This window comes from Pseudophryne corroboree, chromosome 7 (assembly GCF_028390025.1).
Source record: "Pseudophryne corroboree isolate aPseCor3 chromosome 7, aPseCor3.hap2, whole genome shotgun sequence".
Lineage (NCBI taxonomy): Eukaryota > Metazoa > Chordata > Amphibia > Anura > Myobatrachidae > Pseudophryne > Pseudophryne corroboree.
Genome location: NC_086450.1, coordinates 305,842,721 through 305,864,320, shown reverse-complemented (window position 1 = coordinate 305,864,320; position 21,600 = coordinate 305,842,721). Strand labels below are relative to the sequence as shown.

The 21,600-nt window shown below is 46.6% G+C and overlaps 1 long non-coding RNA gene across 1 annotated transcript in view; it reads right to left on the bottom strand.

The window, feature by feature from the left end:
- Positions 1–2,706: 2,706 nt before the first annotated feature.
- LOC134943618 (uncharacterized) overlaps positions 2,707–21,600 on the bottom strand; it is a 91,875-nt gene continuing 72,981 nt past the window's right edge. The window contains exons 2-3 of the long non-coding RNA XR_010181639.1: positions 9,141–9,341; positions 2,707–2,933 (exon numbers count right to left, since the gene is read on the bottom strand). This is a non-coding gene — a long non-coding RNA (uncharacterized LOC134943618). The remainder of the gene's footprint in view (positions 2,934–9,140; positions 9,342–21,600) is intronic.

Here is a 21,600-nt window from a genome sequence, read left to right as displayed (position 1 = left end):
TCGGGAGAGACGGAAATGCCTGGTTGGCACACCATGGCCTTCATACCAGGAAGCGTAAGACTTCCAGATGCAGTGATAATGGGCAGCCATAACGGGTTTCCTGGCACGTAACATAGTAAGATTGACCAATTATGGGATACCTCTGCTCCTCAAGGTATGGGCTTCAACAGCCACCCCGTTAAACACAGATATGTTAAATTGCGGTGCAGAAATGGACCCTGTTATAGAAGATCCAGACGGAGTGGAAGCATCCCCAAGGAACGTCTGCCAGAAGTATCTGAAGATCCAAGAACCAACTTCTGTGTGGTTAGTCGGGCGCCACCATAACTGACTCTCTTTTTATTTGTTTTAAAACTCAAGGTAGAAGAAGAAACGGCTGAAAGATGTATACCAGATCGTACAGCCAGGGGGCCATGAGGGTGTCCACTGCCTCCGCCGCAGGGTCTCTTGTTTTTGACACATATCTTGGAAGTTGGTGATTCAGTCGTGATGCCATGAGGTCTATCTGAGGGCATCCCCACCTGTGGACAAGGGCTTAGAAAGCTTGATGTAGTGTCCATTCTCCTGGATGAAGGTCCTGGCGGCTGAGATAATCCGCCTCCCAGTTGTCCACTCCTGGAATGAACATTGCGGAAAGAATTACCTGATGCCTTTCGGTCCATAGGAGAATCCAAGATACCTCTCACATCGCCATGCGACATTGAGTGTCGCCTTGCCTGTTGATGTAGGCGACAGACATTGCATTGTCTGATTGTATTTGAACCGTCCGAAAGCGAAAAGGTGAGCTGCTTCCTGCAGGGTGTTGTAAATCGCTCTGAGTTCCAATATATTTATGGGCAACTTGCTTTCTTGAACTGACCATCTGCCCTGGAAGTGAGATTCCAGTACCACTGCACCCCACCCCCTGAGACTCGCATCGGTTGTCAGGATAATCCAGTCCCAAAATCCGAATCTCCGACCCGCCAGCAGGTTGTCAGTCTGGAGCCACCAAAGAAGAGACAGCCTGGTCCGAGTGGATAACTGGACTCGTCGATGGAGGTGTAAATGAGAGCCAGACCACTAAGACAGGAGGTCCAATTGAAAGCGTCTGGAGTGGAACCGGCACAATTGCAGTGCTTTGAAGGCGCCACCATCTTCCCTAGTAGACGAGTACAAAGGTGTAAGGACACCCATCTCGGTTTCAGAACTCCCTGGACCAACCTGTCTTATGCCTTGTCCATTGGCAGAAACACTCTTTGCAACTTCATATCCAGGATCATTTCTAGAAAATGAAGACGTTGGGTTGGTCGAAGGTGTGACTTGTTGAAATTGATTATCCAATCGTGTTGAATGAGAGTCTGGTAGGCCAGGAGAGAGTGCTCCAAAATATTTTTTTCTGATGGTGCTTTGATCAAGATGTCGTCCAGGTAAGGAACTATTGTAACCCCGAATGATCTTAAGTGGGCAATCATCACCGACATAACCTTGGTGAAGACACAAGGTGCCGAAGATAACCTGAAAGGCAGAGCCCGAAATTGATAATGTTCCTGCAAAATTACAAATCGCAGGAAATGCTGATGTGGCTCCCATATCGGCATGTGAAGATATGCATCCTTGATGTCCATGGACACTAAGAACTCTGCTGGTTCCAGGCCTGCAATTACCGACTTAATCGATTCCATTTTGAATCGATAGCACGTTAGATATTGGATTAAAGACTTCAGGTTCAGAATTGGTCTGACCGATCCGTCTGGTTTCGGTACAACAAAAAGGTTGGAGTAGAACCCCCGACCTCTCTGGTGTAGAGGGACTAGGACCAACACCTCGGATAGAATGAAGGATCGAACCGCCTCTTGCAGAACTGTTGTCTTGTCCTAAGAGGCCGGTAGGCTTGTTGTAAAAAAGCGTTTCGGAGGAAAAACTGAGAAATCTATTTTGTACCCTGTGGATACCAAACAGCGAATCCAGGCATCTGTGGAGGTCTGTTCCCAAATGTGGTGAAATGATAACAGATGGCCGCCCACCTGTGGAGCCCCTAGGTGGAATGGGAGACCGTCATGCCACCTGTTTTTCAGCGGGCTTGGCCTCTTGACGACGGACAGCGGTTTGTGTTCGGCCTCTACCTCTGCCACCTCTATTCTGAGTGGTAGCACCTCTGCCTCTACCACGAAAGGACTGCGGGGCCCGAAAGGACTGGAAGGAAGGACCAGTATAGACACGTCTGGCAGGCCGTGTTACAGATGGTAGAAAAGTGGATTTTCCACCCGTCGCCTGGGAGATCCATTTGTCTACTTCAGAACAGAATTTCACCTGTGAATGGCAGAGCCTCGGCCACCCATTTGGATTCTGTATCAGCATGCCAAAAGCGCAACCAATGCGCCCTACGAGCTGCAATGGCTGAAGCAGAAATTCTGGCACTGACTTGACTGATGTCCTTAGCGGCTTCAGTCAAATAAGAGTCTTACTCTCAGATATGCTCCGCAAGAACCCTAAGATCCGCTCTTGGAGCCCCCGAGTCTAGACCAGTAACTATCTCCTCTGCCCATCTGACCACCGCGCTGTTTACCCATGCACTGACAAGTGTAGGCCTGAGCTGTGCTCCTGCTGCAGTGTATATGGATTTGAGTGTAGATTCCAACTTACGCTCTGACACATCCTTTTCAAAAATCTTTTTATTAGGTTTTTTGATTTTTACAAAAAGTATACTCAAAGTATTAAAACGCAATAAATGTTGTACAGTTGCCAACAATAAAATCATAACAATGTTAAGTCATTGAATGGATAAGTGGAGAAAAAAAAAAGAGTTGACAAAAATGACTGTCATATAAAGTCAGAGATTGAGACACACAATCCCATTACTTAATGTTCACATAGAATATCAATAGGGATCTGCAGCTCCGGTCCAAGTTCGTCCAGGTATGATGTAATCAACGAAATCAGCATCTCCATTAATACTACGAGAGTGTTGAAAGAGTAGGAATAATTGGCAAAGGAATATATAGGAATAGTTGGCAAAAATACAATGTACGTATCAATAAAAGAACAGTATTCAGTAATGTAAAATATCAACTAAGTTATCACATTAAAAGAAAGTGGGAAAAGAAAACATATGGGGTCATTCCGAGTTGTTCGCTCGCAAGCTGCTTTTAGCAGCTTTGCACACGCTAAGCCGCCGCCTACTGGGAGTGAATCTTAGCATATTAAAATTGCGAACGAAAGATTAGCAGAATTGCGAATAGACACTTCTTAGCAGTTTTTGAGTAGCTCCAGACTTACTCGGCATCTGCGATCAGTTCAGTGCTTGTCGTTCCTGGTTTGACGTCACAAACACACCCAGCGTTCGCCCAGACACTCCTCCGTTTCTCCAGCCACTCCCGCGTTTTTCCCAGAAACGGTAGCGTTTTTTCACACACTCCCATAAAACGGCCTGTTTCCGCCCAGAAACACCCACTTCCTGTCAATCACATTACGATCACCAGAACGAAGAAAAAACCTCGTAATGCCGTGAGTAAAATTCCTAACTGCATAGCAAATTTACTTGGCGCAGTCGCACTGCGGACATTGCGCATGCGCATTAGCGACTATTCGCTCCGTTGCGACAAAAAATAACGAGCGAACAACTCGGAATGACCCCCATAGACAACAAGGGTAAACACCGAAGGAGGGAATGAGGGGAAGAGGGGGAAATGTTTTGCACATAGGCGTCATATTTGCATAATACATTAGAGCTGCTGTTAAAGTAGTTAGACAATATGTTAAAGAAATGCATTTAGACTGTTATAGTTCAACAAGTGGTAGCAAGTCGGAGAATGGTGTGACTAGTTTCTACAATTCTCTGGCAGTGTATCAATAAAGGAGCCCCATTTATGTTGAAAGGTTATAATACCTTTTTCAACATTAGGGAGCATTAGGGAGCATGGAGTATCTGTCTAAATACATGGTTTTAAGAAGCATGCGGAGGTCCATATCTAATATGGGTGGTGAACGGTGTATCCACTGTGTCAATATTACTTTTTTGGCAATAGTGACCAGTACAATTAAGAAAGGGCTGAGCTTGGTGGTACCAGCACCTAGAGTCCAGTTTTTGAAATTAGCAAACAACAATGCTGCAGGAACTTTTAAACTAAATGTGGTATTAATATATTAAATAATCTTGTTCCAAAACTTTTTAATTTTTCCACAAGACCATATATTATGAAAGAAGGTAGCCGATGAGGCCTTGCACTTAGGGCATTGCCCTGTTTCGGCGGGTACAAAGTGTTTGCGCTGAGCCTGCGAAATGTAAGTTCTATGAATGAATTGTATATGGGTTTCTAGTAAAGAAACAGAGTGAAGAGCTTTCAATACAGTCTCATGGTTTTAAACAAGATCGGTTCATTATTTAAGGAAGGAACATCATTCTTCCATAATGCAGTGACATGAGTCCACAGTTTGGGGGAGTTTAATTTGCCTAAATCTTGATAAAGGTATCTAGTTTTATATTTAATTTGTTTAATGAAAGACAACAAAGACATCAGAACATCGTCTTCTTCAGGAGAAGACAAGGCATTAGGAAGCGACTCCATGTAGTGCTTAATCTGAAGGTATGCACAGAAATGGTGATTTCTTAGATTATATTTAGCTTTCAATTCAGAAAAAGAAAGTATCTTGCCTCCAGGGTCAAAAACGTCAGCAGTGTTTCTGATGCCCTTTGTCTTCAGTCTAAGGTAAGTTAGATTTTCTAGCCCTGGTTTAAACAAAGGGTTGCCCCAAAGCGGGATCACGTCAGTGCGGCAAGGGTTTCTCTTGAACAGCTTATTAAGGGCCCACCAAGTATGGTAGGTGTCTCTAAAGAAAATATTATTAAGTACAGAAAGTGGGAGAAGCTTTTTCGGGATATGTAGCAAGGCACCTGGGGAGAACGGGGCACAAGTAGCACAATCTAAGGCATACACAGAGTAGGTATCCCTTTCCAGTAGCCAATCTGCAATATAACGGAAAAATATAGAATATGTGAATTTCAGTAGGTCTGGAAGTCCAAGGCCACCATCCGAGCGCAGCATGTGTAATTTGGTTCTGGAAATTCAAGGGCGTCCATTTTTCCAGATTAATTTTTTTTAATTCTCTGTATAATTTTTTAATATCCTAGGTAGAGATAGAAATTGGGAGCATCTGCATCATATAAAATAGCTTTGGAAAAATAACAGACTTAAATACTGCTATCCTTCCCATTAGGGACAAAGGTAACGCATTCCAACTCTCTAATAAAGTGATAATTGAGTTTATAAGTGGAGTAAAATTATATGAGTATAGGTGAGATAAATGGCTCGGAATATTAATTCCTAAATATTTAAATTTGGATTTCACCACTTTAATTTCCTTGAGTAATGCTGATGACATGTCATATGATGTGTCGGTGCCCAACTGCAACATTTCTGATTTATTTATGTTTATTTTATATCCAGAAAAAGAGTCGAACTGTGTTCTAATATCTAAGATAATGGGTAAAGAATAATTGGGGTGTGACATAAACAATAACATGTCATCAGCGAATAGAGAAAGACGCAAGTCTACTCCTCCTACCATGATTCTTGATATAGGGGCGATTGTCTGAGGGCTATTGCAAGTGGTTCTAGGGCTACTGCAAAGAGTAACGGTGAGAGTGGACATCCTTGTCTCATCCCCTTATAAATTTGAAAAGAGTCAGAAAGATAGCCATTACATAGAATCTTAGAATTTGAATAAGAATATAACAGGTTCAGAATATTAACGAATCTGTCAGGGAAAACAAATTTCTGAAGCAATAGATACAGATGGTCTCAATGTATTCTATCAAATGGCTTTTCAGCATCTAGAGCAAGGATAGCTTGTGGTGTCTTCTTGTTAGAGTTCTGTGCATCTGAAATAGCTGCTAATACTCTTCGGATGTTTACTGTCGAGTTCCGTCTGATCTTTATGAATTATATGCGGGAGGATATATTTTACCCTTTCTGCAAAAATTTTAGTAAGCATTTTATAATCGGCATTCAAAAGTGATATTGGGCGATAGGAGCCCGGATCTGCCAGTTCTCTACCTTGTTTGGGGATGATGTTATAGTGGCTGAATTAAAATGATCCGGAACCTTTGCTAATGTCAAAAGTGAGTTATAAAATAGCGTTAATTGAGGGACAATTCTGGGTGCTAGTATCTTATAATATTCTGCAGTATACCCATCAGGGTCTGTCAATTTGCTATTTTTTAAATGTTTAAAAGTACTAGATACTTCTTCCTCAGTGATAGCGCCTATAAGGGATTCTACTAATTGTTCCAGGATTCAAGGGATAGGTAAGTCTTCCCAGAACCTTGCAACTTCCGCTGCAGGAGAGGCGGGCAGTTGTGAGTACAATGAGGTGTAGAATTTAGTCATAATATCAGCTATCTGCACATTGGTAGTTGTGAAGGTACCATCAGGCTTAGCTAATGGTCTAACCACCATCAGCGGTTTTTGTCCTTTTAAAATGGTAGATAAAAGTTTACCACTTCTGTTGCAATATTTGTAGAATCTATGGTCTTTTTTAAAGGAAAAACATTCTTCCATCTTAATAAACATGCCATCATAATGTGATTTAGCTTCAAAATATATTTTCTTAGTCGTTGAATTAGGGTGGGATTTATATGTTTGAAACGCATCTGTCAAAGCTTGTTGGGCCTTGACATGATCATCCCTCAGAGATTTCCTAGCTGATGACACATAAGAAATAATGCTACCTCGGATTGCGGCCTTGGACGCCTGCCAAAATAATACAGGATTATCTGATGCGAAGGGAAGGTTGTTTAATCTATACGACTCCCAGGCATCTTCTAATTTTTCTCTAAATTTTGTGAATTAGAAAGAGCCGTGGGAAATTTCCACGATCTAAAATGGCTTTGTGCAATATTTGTATGTACTTCAAACCAAATCAGTGCGTTGTCTGAGAGGCTGATAGGTTCCATTTGGATATGAGGTATTTTATTGATCAAAGTATGAGAACATAAGACACAGTCAATTCGGGACATCAGACCAGTCGCCGCAGATAGGCAGGAGAATTTCTTTTGTGTAGGGTTGTGTAACCTCCAAATATCTAATAGTTGTAGTCGTTTGGAAAAATAAGGCACCCCTGTTTTCGGGGGTTTACGTCTGCCTACTGAAGGTCTTTGTTTATCTAACTGGGTAGACGAGATCAAATGAAAGTCCCCACAAATAATCAGTGGGGTGTCCACTTTCGGTAAAAGTTTGGCTAATAATGTCTGGAAGAAGGACCTGGAATATATGTTAGGGGGCGTATATTACAAGGAGTCAACTTAAATTTTGGCCATTAAAACTTCACATATAAGAATGCGACCATCCGGGTCAGCGTTAACGGAGATTAACTCTATATCTTAGTGCGGTTTAACCAAAATAACCACCCCTCTTGCCTTTGAATTAAACGGGGCAGATGCTAAGACCTTCCATGTCAAAGTGTTTAGTTTTAATATTTCTGATGGTATCAAATGTGTTTCTTGAAGGAGAAGCATATCTAATTACATTTTATTATCATAAATTAGAATTTTCTTGCATTTCTGGGTGGAGTTAACACCTCCTATATTCCAGGATCCTATCTTCCAACAAGCCATTCCATATCACACGAGAAAAATACAAATGTCAAAAACAGGAGCATCAGCATAATATATAGAGTAACGACGTAATGGTGCCCATGTGCAGTTGGGAGGGGGGGGGGGTAGAGAGAGAACATGAGGGAAAAAACATGGAAGATATAACAGAAAAGTAAAAAGAAAGAATGAAAAGGGGAAAACATATATTACTGTATGTGAGCAATCAAAATTCAGCTTGGGTCTGTATTACGTGATGGGCGAGCATCTTCTTCCTCTAGGTAGATAGAAGCATCGTCAACATTAGTAGAGTCGACATAACTGTTCCCATCAAATATCCAGAGGCGAGCAGGGTATAATAGAGCAAACTTTTTTCTCCTTTGAACTAGCTGCGAGCACAGCGGTGAGAAATCTTTGCGTGCTTTAGTCAGTTCAGCAGAGTAATCTTGAAACAGAAATATCTTGTTCCCTTCCCAAACAAGGTCATGACATTTTCTCGATGGTCTCCAGAACGCCTCCTTATGCAGGAAGTTCAGACATCTAAAAAGAACTACACGTGGTTTTGCTCCAGGGTGGGTCCATAGCAGTCCCACTCTGTGTGATCGTTCTATTACGAGGTCTGAGCAGGAGTCTGTAATTTACAATTAGCTGGGAAGTGAATTTTTGAGAAAGTCCAGCAATGCCGGCCCTTTAAGAGTTTCGGGGTGCCCCACCACCCTCAAATTCTGTCTCCGCGATCTGTTCTCAAGGTCATCTAATTTGTTTACTATTCGAGATTGAATGCGGTCCTGTTTAACTCGGATCACCTTGAGTGCTGCCATATCTGAGAATAACTCTCCCACTCTCTGTTCATTTACTTTAACTTTCTGTGTTAGCTGGTTCAACTGCTCTGTAATGCTGGCTGTTTGTTGTTGCAGCAAAGGACCTATAGCCTCTCTGATTGCCACTATCATATCCCCATATGTAACTGGTGTGTCTGGGGAAGGAATAACTCTATTTTGGAAATGAGTAGTGGTGTTTCTGCTCACCTGAGGTGTCTGGTGAGGAGAGGAAGGATCAGATTCAGCCTCATCAGCAGTGCCTGCAGTGTCTGTTGCCATCTTGGATTTCTGGCCACCTTGCTGGGACTTCTGTTTGTTCTTTTTTCCGGGCATCAAGGGAGAAAAAATATCTCTCCATGCGAGGTAGGATCTCTGGGGGGTGTTCCGGGGGGTCCCGGGGCCACACTGGAGGCTGTAAAACAGCCTTGAAATGCTATTTAGAGCGGGTGGCAGCAGAGCAGCTCTAGAGTGCAGCCTCACTTCTCAGAGGCGGAGCAGGAAGTCTCCTGACACTTCTTTAAGTGATGTCGCATCCGATACCAGAAGGGTCATCTTCTTAGATAGTCTAGATACAGACGTATCAACAGGTGGGGGAGTTTCCCACTTAGAAGTCATGGACGACTGGAAAGGGTAGTTAGAGAGAAATTTCCTAGGGACTTCAAAACGCTTATCAGGCTGTTTCCATGCCATGGCTAAATGATCATGTAACTGGTGAGAAAAAGGAAAAACAACAGGAGACGTTTGTGCCTTACCAAATAGTTTGAATTCTTTAGACTCCGGTACCAGATCTTCAGGAATTTTCAGAATCTTTTTCACTGCAGTGATCAAGGATTCGACACCCTGCGTATTGATGTCCAAATCCTGTAACATTTCATCCGGATTCTCCTCCCATTCGCCTTCATCCACTTCCTCCTGAGTAATTAATTCCTCGTCCGACTAGCCCAACTGGAGAACTATAGGAAGAGGACGTTTCTGTGAAACCTGTGGAGATCTGTTAGAAGAACCTATAGCATTAACAATACCCTCCATAGACTTAGCTAAACTGACGGCCCAAGCCGGTTCCATTCTGCTAATTCTGGCGATTGCTCCGGCTAAAAGTGCTGCCCAGGGAGGAGCAGAATACGCATCCGCAGTCTTATCAGGTTCTGCGGTAATGCAAGGTTCACATAAAGTACAACTCCTTGAGGATTTGTCTGAGTAAACTTAATGTTACACTCTTTACACGTAAACAGCTTTTGTGTTAGACCTGCTTGTCATGTTTGCATAAAAACACAAGAGAGGGAGTATTACACAAGATCCCGCCCCCCCCCCCCCCCCAGAATTCCCTGTGTTAAGTTTGTTTAACTTACACAGAGAAGCAATACATATACGCACACTGTGGTTTGAGCCGCTGCGGCCGCTAATCAAATATATACAACAGCTAAATTGTGCATATATACGTTGCGTATACATGCCAACACGTTATGCACACGATATAGTGACACGTGTGGCTGAATACGCTTTACCCCAAACAAGAATGGAATGCGACACCAGTAGTTAAATGTAATGCTGTGGTCCAACGCATCAACAGTATTTACTTAAGAATATACAGATAAAAAGGTACAACAATATACAGAGAAGAGCTACAACCAATAATACATACGTTTAAACGCGAGCGTTCCTGGATCCAGGCCTCAGTCAGTCTTGGCAAGATGACCTCAGAGAACAGGGACTGAGCCTGGTCAGGAGGCCTCTCTTTTATACAATGTGTCCAAATACAGTACAAAGGGGAATGTAAGCTCTTCTTTCATAGGTCAGAGGGCAAGTCATTTACAATACATGAGGGGTCATAGGTTGGCTTGAATAAATGGGCGACGCTTGGTCCAGGGTGCACTTGCAGATATTAGCCTCTAGTTTTCCCCCGAATATCATAAGTACAGTACAATAGCAGTTTGCAAATATTACATTTCTGCTTATATCTACACGCAGAAACATGCGATAAACTGTAAATAGCCACCGGAATGTGGATCACAAAATACTGCACATCTGGATACCAAACACTAAGTCCTAACACTGCTCCATCCCCTCACACCATGTAAAGTTGAATAACTTTGTTGTTTTACCTTTAAAATGTATACAAGTCGCTGACAATATATATGGAGACTGTGTAAATTATACACTATGTGAATAAGGTATTATATATGTCTTTGTTGCTTTTCTGTGTGAATGCGTATGCTACCGTATATACTCTTACCATGCGTTAATACGCAAGGCTCGTGAACCTGTATACGTAATGTGCGTGTATGCATATGCAAGGCGGTAACGCGCACGAACAGAGGCCACTCCGTTTGGAGTTTGTATGTTGTGTGTATGCAATATTTTTGACTGTGACACCTGTCTCCAGGAAAAATATCAGTTATCACAGGAGAAAGGATCAGTTTAGGATCAGAGCTTTTTATTAAACCCTTAGCACAGAGAATTCACTGCTATCTTTCTTTTCGGAGCTTGGTAAATTTGGCAGTTTTGCTTTCTCCATATATGTCTATGAGGACACCAATATCCACTGTTATATATGTAACATGTAGGAGAAAACAGTGAATTCTCTGTGCTAAGGGTTTAATAAAAAGCTCTGATCCTAAACTGATCCTTTCTCCTGTGATAACTGATATTTTTCCTGGAATTAGGGTTTGATAACTAGGCCCTCAAATGTTGGTTAGTGACTGCACAGTTGCATATTTTACCGCAAGTGTGGCAAATAACTCAAGTGGCAGGTCAAGTTTGAAACTGGTTATGTCACTATTTGCAAGTGATTGTCAATAAAATACAGCAGATATAGGTATATAGATATATTGCTCTGCTTTAAAACACATTTAAAAAACCACTAACAGGTTAAAGTTCAGTTTTTCCAATATTATATAGTCATAAAAGAGTTATTGGGTCATAGTACCAAAGAGCTCTAAGTGACATATGTGATGGATATTTTTACACTTCCTTGTATACAAAATGATTTCTTAAATACCCTTTATCAACTGAATTCTAGCCTTAAAACATGTTTCCACATGTTTAAGGCAAAATTAAGTATCACACTATTTAACAAAGCTAGAAAGAAGGATATCTCCTGCTTCCTGATGACCAGCCCTCTCAGCAGCTTTCCCACATACTGTAGGGGCAAATTCAGACCTCATCGCTGCTGTGTGTGCCGACGGCTGTCTTAGCCCTGTGATTGCCTCTGCCTCATTGACAGACAGAGGCGGTCGCTGGGCGTTTAGGGGTGCGGGCCAGGCAACGCAGGCGTGACCGGACCATTCGGGGGGGGGGGCTGCGTGACGTCACACGCAGCCACTGCGACGAGTAGCTCCCTTCCGCTAGCTGGGAGCTACACCTACAGTACAAAATCATCACTGCATATAAAGGAAGCTGATCGTAGATGTGCTAAATTTAGCACATCTATGATCAGGTCTGAATCATCCCCATAGTTTTCTACAGGGATAGCATTATTGGGGTTATTTAGCAAGCCCTAAAAAATGAGCTTTTCTGAACTTGTCTCCATTGGCTAATACTATAAGAAGATGGCATTAGTCTGCTTACCTCTTGTGGCCGGAGAGACCCCCAGCCCACGTGGACAATGGCGACGCGGCACTGAAGGGGTTAACCCTCAGTGACCGGCGCCATATTCAAGGACAATGGGCGCTTGGCGCCACTTTTAAACTGTGCACTGGTGCTAGGCGCCATCTTTAAATGTAGTGTGGGTGCTAGGCACGGGGTATTTAAAAATATATTTAATACTGTGTTTTCACCAATGTTATATTTAATGCAATAGGCACAGTTGTAGGATTGCACATTTACATTGCATGCAAATGCCAGCACTTAGAAGGAATGTGTAAGCTGTGTTGGTTTTAAAATGCATTTACGTTTGAGGACAAATGGCCTTGGAAGCTTCTCACCTAGGAATTGAGATGCTGATGACCCTGGCACCTGGAAAGGGGTCTGTGGACAAGCCATTTCTTTGAGATTGAGATGTGTCTCTGTGTAACTTTATTGACACATGCAGGTGAAAGGATTTGTTTGCTGTCTTCTCTGAATATTGTGTGAACTGGTTTTGCATGGAGACACAAGTTGCTGCTAAATCAGATTGTGTTTTATGAATGCAAACTAGTGGGTTTCGTTTACCAACAGTTTGATGTAAGATTTCTTAGGCTGCATTATGTGTGATGCAGATTATGTTTAATTTACAGTATAAGAACGTTGTCTATGTGTGAGAGGGTGAATGCAATTGAAATGCAAGTTACATTTACATTTGTGAAAGAGACAGGAACATGATAATCAGATTGTGTTTGGGAAAGCCACTGGTTTGGTTATATATGAAGAGGAGCAGGAATGTGGTTTATCTAATTCTTAACTTTTTAAATGTAACTTGTATTTATTTATATTTTCTGCGATAACCTGATTGGTTGGGGAAGACAGGGAGGTCTTACCCCCCTGTGGTACTGTGTGTAGAACTGAGATAAAAAGAGGATGCCTGTGAGCCTCCAAGTATTGTATTTGTACCATCTTTATTCTGCTGGAACATCTTGCTGTATGCTGTTACCCCTAGCAATAGGGAAGAGTCTTTTTTAAGGCTATTATTGAGCAAATAAACATCTCATCTGCCTCAAGAAGATTGCTTCATCTTGTGACCTACAGGGTTATGCCAAACATAGCCCGTCCTCCGGCTGTCCAGGGAAGCACCTAACATCTCCAAGTTCCGCCTTCCGCCAGCTACCGGTAGAGGCCTAGCAAGTGGCTAGTGGGGATTCGTCAACACCACACAGGTATGGTAAGGCAGTGCGTCGGCACATACAGAGCAGAACCGTGGTTCCAAACGCCACGGCAGGTTAGGAGTTTGGTGGTGGCAGCATAAACCCGCCCACAGCGCAGTGGGTGGAGTCAGTAACAGGCGGTTACTGACGGTAAGCGGGAATCCCCTATGTGGCCAGGTCCCGTGTGACCTGACCCTCCATTCTGTGCACAGGGGGCGGGCCACGAGAGCGGTGAGTGCTTTTGTATGGAACCGTCCTGTCACAGAAATTGGTGGCATAGCGGTGGGATAATCCCAAGCGGCTTTTCATCACCTGATTGGAGAAGCCGAGTTACTCAGGAGAGGAGTAACTGCAGCGCAGGAGAATGCACAAGATGGCGGAATTCAGCGGAATGTCCAAGGATGATCTGGAGATCGTGTGCCAGGAGAAGGGTGTGGATATCCCTTTCAACGCGTCCAGAAGCATCATGAAGGCGGCGCTCATGAGCTTGGAGGAGTCCCATCGGGCGGAGGTGGAAAGCACTGACGGCGTCAGCATCGCAGAGGATGGCCCAACAGTGGACCTTCGTAAGGAACTGGTGAGACCCACAAGCCCCGTCCTCTCTCACAGCAGCAATGTTTCCCAGCAATCCCTAGCAGGGCCAGGATTCCAACGCCCCAGGGGGGGCGGCCCGGATACCCTAGCAGATCGGCTAGCGGAATTGGGGGAAAGGGCAACGGAGTAAGAACGCATGCTTGTCATTCGGATGTGGCATGCGGAGCGGGCATCACAAGCCGTGGTACCCGGGAGCCATTGTCAGCTGTTGTACACAGATCAGGGCGCGTTCAGTTTTCCAAGTTTGCAGACAGTGATGGGGACATTGATGGACATTTGCAAGTTTTTGAAAGGACTTTCAAACTACACGATTTACCCAAGTCGGAGTGGGTGAGACACCTTGTGCCCACTCTGCATGGAGAGGCATTGGAGGCCTATCAAGGAGTGGCCACGGAGGACTGTGGGGACCACGACAAAGTTGCGAAGGCCCTCCTCCAGCGATTCTTCATCACTCCAGAGTCTTACAGGAAGAAGTTCAGAGACTTGCCCAAGAATCCTAGCAGCACCCATGAGCAGTTCGCCACCCAGCTGCGGCAGTACGTGGTGAAGTGGGTAAAGGATTCGGAAGCCACTACATGGGACGCACTGATTGACCTGATCTGCAGGGAGCAGTTCTACCGCAGGTGCGCCCCAGAAGTGAAGGAGTCGGTGCTAGATCGGGAGCCACCCAGCTTAAAGATGACTGCCCAGTTAGCAGACAAGTATGTGGCAATTCGGCCACAGGGCCAGAAGCGCCCAGCCAGCAGCCAGCTCCAAAAGACTGTACCACCAAGGGAACCCCCCTCTTCAGCTCATCACCCCCAAAGACAAGCATCTTCCAACCCGGGTGCTCTTGGCCAGCAACCGCACCGCAGCGTCCCTGCCACTGATCAGAGATCATCGGTGCCACGACTGGAGAAGAAGTGCTACGGCTGTGGGAATATCGGACATCTGAGGATGAACTGCCCTGCATCCCAAGCACCCCAGACTCGTGCCCCAAATCCGAGTGCTGGAGCCCGGATCGCTTGTTTGACGAGAGGAGATGAGCCTACAGAGACTGTTCCCCCTCCAGTCAGTCCGATGGAGTGGGGCGAGAGACAGGTGCACTCTGCGGAGAGAGTCACCTGCATGGCCAAACAGCCCCTACATAACATGTGGAGGCACCTGCAGCCGGTCCACGTGGGACCCCTGCAGGGGGAAGGCCTAAGAGACTCTGGGGCCTCAATCACTGTGGTGAGCCCCCACCTTATAGATTCTGCTGCAGTATTGCAGGGTCGCACTGCCAAGGTCACCCTGGCAGATGGAACAGAGAAAGAGGTTCCCATGGCAAGAGTCTACCTGGACTGGGGAGCTGGACCAGAGTTGCGAGAAGTTGCCGTCATGGATGGTCTCCCAACTGATGTGGTCCTAGGAAATGATCTGGGTGGTGGGATCATCACCACGTTTGCTGGCGCCATTTCCCGGAGTCAAGTTCCACAACCACCGTTGACATCAGCTACTCCAGCACAGCTCAGCCCAGAGGGAAAGACTACAGCTGCTAGACCACTGCCAGCACAGCCAACCACAGCATCAACTAGCCCAGAGGAAAAGATTACAGCGGCTAGATCGGCACATCGACCCCGCATGCCTTTTGCCTCTGGTATGCCTACGTCCCCTAGCAACGCAGAGGATGTTGGTTCCAGCTCGTTTGATCCTGTGGGGGTGTCCAATGATGCTCCTGACCCAAGTGGTTTGCCAACTCCGGCGGTGAGTATGAGAAACCACACTGACTTTTCCATGACTGACCCCTACCAGACTGACCCTAGTAGTCCCCACCTAGATCCCCCTGTAGTGTGTCTCAATTTAGGAGAGATTGAGGGCCGTAGGCAGGAGTTTAGGGAGGCTCAACCCTCTGACCCATCCCTGAAAGGCATGAGGCGCCACTCTGGCAGCGGCCTTGACAGGGTTGGGGCAGGAAGTTTGACCTGGCGGGAAGGGTTAAGGTACAGGGTAGCCAGAAAAGTGGGAGGCGATAGACCAGATAGGGAATGTGTCCAACTGGTCCCCCCAGGGAACGTTCCTGCGCAACCGGTGTCGGTTGCCAGCGAAACCCCTTTGGACAGTAACCCGGAGACAGACCGTACCCTGAAGTGCCTGACACAGAGCTTACCCTGGTCTGGAATGTCGGATGACGCCCAGACCAACTGTAAGGCTGGTGCCATGCATTGGCAGCTGGGGCACTCCAGCAGTTGTGTTGTCTCTGGGCCTCTGCCCATAGGAGAACCCTTGCAGCAAGTTGCTGTGGACATAGCAGGTCCCTTGCCTGTGCTCAGTAGATCGGGGAAGACACGCAGCCTCCCTGTAGTGGATGCCACACAGGATCCAGAGGCTGGTGGTCTGGCTGCCATTACTGTGGCACAGGTAGCGGACAAGGAGGAAAGAGTAGGCCTAGGTGACAGGGTAGGTTTCCCGAGTCATAGGTCGACAGAGGAGGATTGGAGGGCAGGTCTGACAGTTAGGGCAGACAGTTGCCGGATAGGAATGACGGAGGTGCAGTGCCTGGAGCACTATGTGGGAGGAGACAGGGGTAGGCCCAAACCAGAGGGGGTGGAGGCAACCAGAGGCTGTCCCCGACCCACATCACCCAGACCGGTACTGACCTTAGAACCTGTAAGGCCCTACGGACACGTTGTCATTGACTTTAGTCCTGTAGTGAACCCCTTGACAGAGATGACTAGGAACGGCATTCCCAAGTCAGTGGACTTTGCACCCGCTTGCGAGTTGGCATTCCAGTCATTGAAGGAGGCTCGGGTACCCGCTCCAGTGCTGATGGCGCACATTCTTGACCAGGACTGTGTGTTACGAACTACTGCGCCACTGCACGGACTGGGAGCAGTACCGAGCCAGAAAGAGCCATATGGGCAGGAGCACCCTGTGGCCTATTTGAGCAGTATACTGCTATTGTGGGAGGTGGGGTATGCCACAATTGGGACACCGTGGGTGGCACTTGTGTGTAACTGGCCCCCCACCGTGGTGACTTGCCACCCACCTGTTAGATGGCTGCAACCTACCTTGGGGAAATTGGACAGACTTTTGTGGTGGAGCCTTGAACTTGGACTTCAGGTGGACTATTTGAACATTGTGCACCAACGAAGAGAGGCCCACTGCACTATGGATGAACTGTCTAGGCCGGAGCCTACGCCCCCCAGGTAGCGTCACCTTCAACCCAACAGACTGCGGGACCAGGAGTCAAATCGTTGGGACATGGCTCCCTGGTTGGCCCGCTTGAATGGGGGGGGGAGGAGAGACCCCCAGCCCACGTGGACAATGGCGGCGCGGCACTGAAGGGGTTAACCCTCAGTGACCGGCGCCATATTCAAGGACAATGGGCGCTTGGCGCCACTTTTAAACTATGCACTGGTGCTAGGCGCCCTCTTTAAATGTAGTGTGGGTGCTAGGCACCGGGTATTTAAAAATATATTTAATACTGTGTTTTCACCAATGTTATATTTAATGCAATAGGCACAGTTGTAGGATTGCACATTTACATTGCATGCAAATGCCAGCACTTAGGGGTATATGCAATAGCGGGCGAATCGGCAAAAAAGGCGAATTCCGGGCCGTTTTCGCCTCCAAAAATCAATTCGCCTATGCAGTGCAGTCATTTTTCGCAAAAAAACGGCCCGTCAAAATTCGCCTTTTCTCAATTCGCGTTTTTCCGAATTCGCCTTTTCTGCAATGGTACAGATGCTGCAATTCGCCTCCAGCATATTCAATTCAAGTTTGGAAATTCGCCTGCAGTGCTTTTAGACAGCAAATTCGCGATTTTCCATCCGCCACACTTTGGAGGGTGAAAACAAATAAAAAAATTTTAAACATGTTTTTTTTGGTGTTTTTTTTTTGGGGAATAGCAGATCTATTTATATTAGAAGGGATTAGGTACTTTTTTTTTTTTTGGGGAGGCACAAATATTATTTATATATTTTTTAAAATATTTTTTTTTATTGCTGGAACGGTAAAATCCGAAAAAAAAATGGCGTGGGGTCCCCCCTCCAAAGCATAACCAGCCTCGGGCTCATTGAGCTGGTCCTGGTTCTAAAAATGCGGGGAAAAAAATGACAGGGGATCCCCCGTATTTTTAAAACCAGCACCGGGCTCTGCGCCTGATGCTGGTGCCAAAAATACGGGGGACAAAACGAGTAGGGGTCCCCCGTATTTTTAACACCAGCATCGGGCTCCACTAGCTGGACAGATAATGCCACAGCCGGGGGTCACTTTTATGCCGTGCCCTGCGGCCGTGGCATTAAATATCCAACTAGTCACCCCTGGCCGGGGTACCCTGGGGGAGTGGGGACCCCTTCAATCAAGGGGTCCCCCCCCCCCAGCCACCCAAGGGCCAGGGGTGAAGCCCGAGGCTGTCCCCCCCCATCCAATGGGCTGCGGATGGGAGGGCTGATAGCCTTTTTGTGTTCAAAAAAAAGATATTGTTTTTTCCATTAGTACTACAAGTCCCAGCAAGCCTCCCCCGCAAGCTGGTACTTGGAGAACCACAAGTACCAGCATGCGGGAGAAAAACGGGCCCGCTGGTACCTGTAGTACTACTGGAAAAAAAATACCCAAATAAAAACAGGACACAGACACCGTCGACAGTAAAACTTTATTACACACTGCCGACACACACATACTTACCTGTGTTCACACGCCGACATCGGTCCTCTTCTCCATGTAGAATCCCGGGGTACCTGAAAAGCAAAGTTCAATATACTCACCTTAACCAGGCTCCAGAGATAAATCCACGTACTTGGCAAAATAATAAAACGCATTTACCCGCTCCATAACGGACTGAAAGGTGTCCCATGCTGACACATGGGACACCTTTCCACGATTAAGATCTGTCAGTGACAGTTGTCACTGACAGGTCTCTAAGCCAATCAGGAAGCGCAACTTCGTTGCACTCACCTGATTGGCTGATCGCTGTGACAGCGCATCGCACAGCTCCCTCCATTATATTCAATGGTGGGAACTTAGCGGCTAGCGGTGCGGTCACCCGCCGGTCAGCGGCTGACCGGCGGGTGACCCCACCGCTAGCCGCTAAGTTCCCACCATTGAAAGTAATGGAGGGAGCTGTGCGAGGCGCTGTCAGTGTACAGACGGCGTCCAGCCAATCAGCTGAGCGCCACGGCAGTAGCGCTTCCTGATTGGCTGAAGGGACGTCAGTGACAGGGAGTCACGTGACGTCCCGACATTCGGGAGAAAGGAGTGTAATGTGAAAACATTACACTCCTTTCTAGTCCGGTGGACCGTGATCGTTTTTTTATTTTACAAAGTACGTGGATATACCCCTGGACCTGGACCTCTGGACGGACGCTGGAAGGTGAGTATAATTTTTTGACAGGTACCCTCGGATCGTCGGAGATCGTTGCAGTCGGCGTGTCAACACAGGTAAGTATGTGTGTGTCGGTGTATGAAATAAAGTTTTACTATCAAGGTGTGTGTGTCCTGTTTTTATTTGGGTATTTTTTCCCCAGTAGTACTACAGGTACCAGCGGGCCCGTTTTTCTCCCGCATGCTGGTACTTGTGGTTCTCCAAGTACCAGCTTGCGGGGGAGGCTTGCTGGGACTTGTAGTACTAATGGAAAAAACAATCTTTTTTTTTTACACAAAGGCTATCAGCCCCCCCATCCGCAGCCCATTGGATGGGGGGGGGGGACAGCCTCGGGCTTCACCCCTGGCCCTTGGGTGGCTGGGGGGGGGGGACCCCTTGATTGAAGGGGTCCCCACTCCCCCAGGGTACCCCGGCCAGGGGTGACTAGTTGGATATTTAATGCCACGGCCGCAGGGCACGGCATAAAAGTGACCCCCGGCTGTGGCATTATCTGTCCAGCTAGTGGAGCCCGATGCTGGTGTTAAAAATACGGGGGACCCCTACTCGTTTTGTCCCCCGTATTTTTGGCACCAGCATCAGGCGCAGAGCCCGGTGCTGGTTTTAAAAATACGGGGGATCCCCTGTCAATTTTTTCCCCGGATTTTTAGAACCAGGACCAGCTCAATGAGCCCGAGGCTGGTTATGCTTTGGAGGGGGGACCCCACGCCATTTTTTTCACAGATTTTACCGTTCCAGCAATTGGGCAGGAAGGCGAATTCAGCACGCCCACTGCTCGCCGATTGGCCGGAATCCGCCTGCGGGAGGGGCGAATCTGTTTTACATTGAATATAGTGAAACCAGGGTCCCGGCGACAGGGCTGCAGCTGGCGATAGCGGGCGAATCACACAGAGGCGGATCTAATGCCGCGATTCGCCCGCTATTGCATATACCCCTTAGAAGGAATGTGTAAGCTGTGTTGGTTTTAAAATGCATTTACGTTTGAGGACAAATGGCCTTGGAAGCTTCTCACCTAGGAATTGAGATGCTGATGACCCTGGCACCTGGAAAGGGGTCTGTGGACAAGCCATTTCTTTGAGATTGAGATGTGTCTCTGTGTAACTTTATTGACACATGCAGGTGAAAGGATTTGCTTGCTGTCTTCTCTGAATATTGTGTGAACTGGTTTTGCATGGAGACACAAGTTGCTGCTAAATCAGATTGTGTTTTATGAATGCAAACTAGTGGGTTTCGTTTACCAACAGTTTGATGTAAGATTTCTTAGGCTGCATTATGTGTGATGCAGATTATGTTTAATTTACAGTATAAGAACGTTGTCTATGTGTGAGAGGGTGAATGCAATTGAAATGCAAGTTACATTTACATTTGTGAAAGAGACAGGAACATGATAATCAGATTGTGTTTGGGAAAGCCACTGGTTTGGTTATATATGAAGAGGAGCAGGAATGTGCTTTATCTAATTCTTAACTTTTGAAATGTAACTTGTATTTATTTATATTTTCTGCGATAACCTGATTGGTTGGAGAAGACAGGGAGGGCTTACCCCCCTGTGGTACTGTGTGTAGAACTGAGATAAAAAGAGGATGCATGTGAGCCTCCAAGTATTGTATTTGTACCATCTTTATTCTGCTGGAACATCTTGCTGTATGCTGTTACCCCTAGCAATAGGGAAGAGTCTTTTTTAAGGCTATTATTGAGCAAATAAACATCTCATCTGCCTCAAGAAGATTGCTTCATCTTGTGACCTACAGGGTTATGCCAAACATAGCCCCGTCCTCCGGCTGTCCAGGGAAGCACCTAGCGTCTCCAAGTTCCGCCTTCCGCCAGCTGCCGGTAGAGGCCTAGCAAGTGGCTAGTGGGGTTTCGTCAACACCACACAGGTGTGGTAAGGCAGTGCGTCGGCACATACAGAGCAGAACCGTGGTTCCAAATGCCACGGCAGGTTAGGAGTTTGGTGGTGGCAGCATAAACCCGCCCACAGCGCAGTGGGTGGAGTCAGTAACCGGCGGTTACTGACGGTAAGCGGGAATCCCCTATGTGGCCAGGTCCCGTGTGACCTGACCCTCCATTCTGTGCACAGGGGGCGGGACGCGAGAGCGGTGAGTGCTTTTGTATGGAACCGTCCTGTCACAGAAATTGGTGGCATAGCGGTGGGATAATCCCAAGCGGCTTTTCATCACCTGATTGGAGAAGCCGAGTTACTCAGGAGAGGAGTAACTGCAGCGCAGGAGAATGCACAAGATGGCGGAATTCAGCGGAATGTCCAAGGATGATCTGGAGATCGTGTGCCAGGAGAAGGGTGTGGATATCCCTTTCAACGCGTCCAGAAGCGTCATGAAGGCGGCGCTCATGAGCTTGGAGGAGTCCCATCGGGCGGAGGTGGAAAGCACTGACGGCGTCAGCATCGCAGAGGATGGCCCAACAGTGGACCTTCGTAAGGAACCGGTGAGACCCACAAGCCCCGTCCTCTCTCACAGCAGCAATGTTTCTTAGCAATCC